The sequence below is a fragment of the Adiantum capillus-veneris genome, chromosome 5 (assembly GCF_014529385.1).
Source record: "Adiantum capillus-veneris isolate H3 chromosome 5, ASM1452938v2, whole genome shotgun sequence".
In the NCBI taxonomy this organism is placed as follows: Eukaryota; Viridiplantae; Streptophyta; class Polypodiopsida; order Polypodiales; family Pteridaceae; genus Adiantum; species Adiantum capillus-veneris.
The window spans coordinates 101189645-101196012 of NC_140935.1; positions in this window are offsets into that span (position 1 = coordinate 101189645).

Consider the following 6368-nt stretch of genomic DNA (forward strand, 5'->3'; position numbering starts at 1 on the left):
TGAGATTTAGCCTAGACTTTGTGTTTTTGGGTATTAGCCATCCTCCTTGGCTCCGAATCTCATGAAATTTTGTGTATTTCATGTTTAGGGTATGCATAATGTATCTATGTATTCATAGGAGTGAGTTCTATGCAAAATCTGGCTGTGAGACATCAGACGCATATGATGTCTATTTGATCAAAGCCATCTTTTGGTGCTTTGCAGTGCTTTGTGCTTGTTCTCTAAGCCCTAATTTCTATTTTTAAAATTAAAAAGTTATTGATTTAGCATAGAAACTTTCTATTTGGCATTTCAATATCCGAAAGGGATTTCTTCACTTGGAGATGACTTTCCGCGGTAATTCTTTTTGAGATTCACCTCATGAGCTTGTAGATGCAATAGAGCAGCTTCCCATGGATTCAAGGTAGCATTTGGTGTTATGGCTAACCTTTTTGGCGATTTGTCGCTCAAATAGCGTCTTTTTAGGAGATGGTTGGAGACAATTTTTCTTGATGTTTGACCTTACATGTTGGTTGTCGGTGATATGTCGATGATGCTCATCAGAATCAGATGAGTGACTCCACACACAGGGAAATATGAATTTACTCAGATTATCTCCTCTTGGGGATAATATATTAACCAGTGTTCCCCACCACACTTGTAGCACAGTCCTTCTAGTTGTTGATGTCCTCCCTTGGCTCCTCATTTGCTGATAAGCAGGCCTTGGTCCTACTAACCCTTCATGTGTGATGAACATCAATGTTCACTCATCTAAGCTATATCTGCTTTTAGCTGTAGCCTGTGTGGCAGTTGGTGGTCCAACATTTCCACTCATGCTCCATGGTTCTGGTGCTCTTGTCTGTGAAGTCTGTACAAAATAATGAAGCATGATCGCCACATATCCATTAGGCTCTTCATAATACGCAGGCACAAACACTAATGCTTGTTCCCCTGGTTCCTCTATGGTAGGTGTATACCTTACACCCACTGGTCTCGCTCCTGGCAAGGGTGGTTGCCGCCCCAAGACTGTGGCCGTTCAACCCCTACAGGTCTGCCAAGTTTCCTATTGTATACCTAGGCATTGGTGGTACTTGATGAGGTGCTACTTGGGTTGGAGGGACATACTGTCTCTCTCTCACATATCCCTTGTTAGAGTAACACTCCTTCGTTGCATGATTGGTCCATTTTCTCTCAATGGCACACCATTTTGCTTGCTTAGCCTGTGGCTTTGCAAATGGGCTTATTCTTTTGAGCGCTTCTGCAATGAGTTGTTACTGACTCCCAACTGCTTCACTCTTTTGTATAGACTTTGCGGACCTAGTTCCACTATGCTGTGATGACGAATCATCATCTAAGTCATTGTAGTCACCTTCCTTGTAGACTGCACAATTGTCTACTAAGTATAGAGCTTCCTTGGTCAACTCATTCAGAGTTGAGCTCTTCTTCATATGCAAATCCTTCTGAAGATCCACATTTCTCAATCCTTGGATGAATATCAACATGATTCTGGATTGAGTGGGTAATTTTTTCATTGGGCAAAATTTTACGTATTGTTTTAATTGTAAGGCTGATTTCCTGACATATTCTCCCTCTTTCTGCTTGAACTTATGGATTTGTGAGTCCATATTGTGAGCTATCCCTCTTTTAGAGAATTCCTCCAAAAATTCATCAACAAATACTTCTTAGATGGTCTCAAAATCCCGTTTTTCAATAGAGTCAAACCAGGTGGTGGCGTCTTCCTCGAAGGTGAGTCCAAATCCGACAAACAATGTATCAAAGTCCCTGACCTCTTTTGCTTGGATCACTCTCAAGAATGTTGTCACGTGGAATCTAGGGTCTCTTTCCCCTGAATATTTCCTTTTAACCCATTTTGGACTTGAGAGGGTCTAACACATCTGTGGTCTGACAACCTTACTGTAGAATCTCCTCATTCATCTCCTCTAACGGTCCTCGTTCATGTCTCAATCTGGCGTCAAGTGCTGCTTCCAACCCATATCCTCTATAGGTTCTATTAGTAGGTAGTTCTGATGCAAATGTATTTATTTTTAATCCTTTCCATATAGGGGAATCCTGTTGTGGTCGGCATCATAGTCAGTCCTTTATCCTCCTTGGGATAAGAGTAAGAATAAGTGGACATTTGTGATACTATGGGAGTTACATATGGTCCTATTGCGATAGGATTTCTCTTGTATAGAATTCTTGTTCCCTCGTCACTTTGGGATGCAACTAGCATTGCAAGGTTTCAAGGTTTTGGGTTGAGATATGAAGCAAAAATTCACGTTTCAACCCCTCTAGCTTGAGTAGATGTAAACCTGATCACATCCTTCACTTCTTCAAAGGAATTTGTAGACTTTCTAGGGGTAGGGTTTGGGCCTTGATTTGCAACTGGATCTGTTGGAATTATTCCAGTAACTATCATTCTCACAACTTTCACTTTTTCTACTATCGGCACATACTCCCGTCCATACTTGTCAACATACATTATGAGACTCCCTTCACCTGATTCGTACAAAGACAAGTATAAAGTCTTTTTTGTGCTTAACTCAAAAGTGCAGGGTGCTAAATACCTGAAATATGTTTTGGCCCTAACATTCGCGTACTCGTAGATTCCTACCACTTCTTGGTTTGTTACTACTTTGTTCACCTTCTTGTCAAACACCAGGATGGCCTTAGGAAGATCTATCCAAGTAGGCATTTCTGTCATCTCAGAAACCATCTTCTCTTTTGCAACATTGTCCCTGTATTTGTTATAGTTGTCCGGGTCCTTAACAATGAGGTAATGTGTTCCTTCATCCTCATGGAATCTATCCCCATCATCCTACACTAGAAGGGCTTCCACTCCATCAGTTGGTTTTTCCTCTATGCATATGCTTGTACATCCCCTTGTAGCAGCATATAATAGAGCTCCATGGGCATTTGGTCCTTCTAAGTATAGGGTTGTATACCTTGTTATCTGAGTGGGATTTCTAGAGGTGCTACCTCTTCTCGCTTGGTTTTGTTGGTTAACTATGATGTTTTGATCAACCATGAGGGAAAAAGACTTCTCTAAAGAGGTGTCAGTCTCACTACTGTCCTCTATCACTGGTTCTAGTGGATCAATCCTTGCCTGGTTCATGCTCTCCTGAGTTGACACTAAGCTAACCAGATCTGCTGCCACTCTCTTTTCTCTTTGGATGCACCTTCCCAATCTCAAATTCATCAAACTCTTCGATCAAACAACTACCAATCCAAAGCCTGCTTGCATTTGCTCCTTTGTCTCTTCTCTCTTTGTAACTGCTTTTCAGAATGGTGGAGTACTTTGCACTCCCAACTTACTATCAACTTTAGGGATTCTTGGTTTTGGGTGTCTGTACAAAACTTTAGATTCTGCAAATATTTTGTTAACAGATTGATTGCCAAGTACTACTGTATACAAGAGAAGATTCTTATGTGAGTTACAATCTTTGATTAGTCAAGGCAGGTGGAATGCTAGGGTCACAAAGAAGACTCTTGGATTAGCAGATTCCCAATTTAAGCCTTAAAATTTCCTTTAGACATCATACACGTATGATGTCTAAAGTCTCAATTTTGACTCAAACTTGATTCATGCATTCCCCTTGGTTTCCTTGTCTACTTTTAAGCCTTTTTAGGTGGTTCTAGCACCTATAGATAGGTCAATCCCTTCCTTGTTAGCCTTGGTGGCTCGCGGCTTATTGGGGTCGCTTACTAAGACAAAAATATTCCAAGGGGGTGAAACTTGACCTCCAACCTTGTTTTAGGATGCTTAACACCCTGGTGAGATCTATTGTCAGATATGGACTCTAAAAATGCTCTTGAGACATTATACGTGTATAATGTCTTTCTCCTCAGAATGGAATGAGTTTTATCCCAGAGGTCCTTCACTACACTAGAAAATTCTAGAAAGCCTCAAATTACAATTCCAACCCTTATTGAGCTAGATATGATCAATTCAAGCATTCATCTTGTTCAATTCTGTTTCTAGATCTTTATAAGCCTATAGCTTGATTCAACTTCAATGTATGTTTGCCTATTTTCTTTGAAGTTGTTATTAATCACAATGATCACTGATATGAGGTATTTTTGCTCAAGTTTTGGCCTTTAGACATTATACGCATATAATGTCTTTTTGCTCAAAATGGAATTTTGTTTTTATCCCAGGTACTCCTTGATGTTTACAATATGCATGTGTGCTCAAAGCAATATTTGGATCACTAATTTTCACAATATCCTCACTTTTTTCAAGAAATCTCGTGGAAAGAGTAAAACTCTCTCAATACTCACTCTATATGCTCAATTGAAGTGAAACTTGGTTCATGTGTTCCACTTAACATGCAGATTGTGGTTAGGCTATCAAAAATCTAACTTACCTGCTAATTCTACCCTTGAGACATTATACGCATATAATGTATGCTAATGAATTCTACAGAAAACTCATGCACAAGCATCCCCTAGTCTATGGTACTACTTTTTGAGCACTTTTACCAATCTCCTATGAAAAAATATGCACAAATTCACAAGTTTCCCAATTTTCCGCCTGTGACTCATGACTTTTGTCTTTTGGTGACCAAATGTTGGGCAAGAATCTAGTCTCAAGGTGTCATTTGGGGATAACACCCCTTTTAAACACTTTGCTCCAGTCTTGCTCCAGTCTGTTTTGTCAAATTTGGTCTCCAACTAGGGCTAGACATCATACACGCGTATGATGTCTGCTAATGAAAAATTGCACTTTTCTCTTCCACATCTCTTGCATATGCGTTTTTTTAATCCTTAGAAACACTTAGCCATGCCCAATTGTCTATTGAAGCTTGTTTATTGTATTTCTTTCCAGAAATCAACTTTTCCAAGATCATGAATGCAACCAAGGATGAAAGCAAAAAATTTAGAGATGGATAGCTCTAGATCACAATCACATGTCCTATTTACATCTACTCATACACAACATGTCAAAGGGCTTGTATTTATGAGTAGAGAAAACTCTTCACCATCTCTTTTGGACTCATTAACGCTTGTATCTCCTCACAAATCACTCACATTCCAACCAACACTAACTAAGACTAATACTACCTATGACGAAAAATCCTGGGCGAGACACATGTTCCTTAGCACTCCCCTAAGATCCAAAGAGTTCCCTCCTTGATCCTTCCTAAAGTGAAATAACAAGACTCCGATAATCGAAGGTACTTTGACCTTGTAGGACAGTCTAAGGTCACCTACCTAGGGCTCTCATACCCGGTAGCGGCGCCAATGTTGTCCTTCAAACACATTGCTCGCAATCGCTAGCAAAGTGAGAACCAGGCTAAACAACAAGATGTCAACCAAGGACAAAGATTGATTCGTAGGCACATGGAAATAGATAGATGGTTGTTAATTGACCTTCTAAGACAGTCACTACCAAAGAAAATCAATTGAAACACACTAAGAAAACACAACCACTTCCTTTCCTATGAAGCCAATGCTCACCAAAATGCAAGCTAATGTCGTTGAATTGTCGCAGAACTGAAGGGCTAACCTCTGCACACCTAGAGGACACCATCCTATGGTCTCTAGCCCACCAACTTACTACCCATAAACACTAGGTGCAAAAATCAGTATAAAGACATGCCAAAATTTACAAGTCATCGATTCTCAACATGCTTAGGTGTAAGGCATAGCTCATCCCGTTATGGTTGCAAAGACATATAGCAATCACTTAATGGATGCACGGTTAGTGAAAACTCACCTCGAATCTTGTGAAAGAGCTCTTTGCGAAGAGACCAACACCGTGCAAGCTTGGCGTTGAAGTGTAGCTCTCGCCATTGCTAACATAATGGTGATGTTGCCTTTGCAATGTAGCCACCATAGAGCACATAGGAACAAGAAGAAGGCCTCACTCTTTCTCAACACATAACACGCAGTCACGTATACTTAGTGGTTCTCAAAAGTTGATTCATTTAAACGTCGTATTAGGTCTACAAATAATTGGTTTTTATACCTTATCCTTGGAGGTTCTAATTCACCAAGATTACATCCTACCATCTAATGTGGGATTAGAGACCCCGCATACTTACCAAATTACAATTTGGAAACTCAATAGAGTCCCAAAATAATTATAATGAGTTTGTTAAAATAAGCATTACAAAAGTTGGCTCTTCCAGTGTGTTGGCCGTAGTCGTCAACAACTTTCTCAACATCTTTCTAGCTACACTCAACCCCTCTATTGAATTCTCATTTAAATTTGATACATCTTGATGAGACATAATGTTATCAATATACTTTGAGGCCTACTTAATGTCCACTTTTTTCTATTTGGCCACATTCTTACCTACATGTCTGATACATTACTACATTTTAGAACAGAAATAAAGCTTTATACCAAACTGAGACATGAAGTTATTCAAGGAATAAAAGAC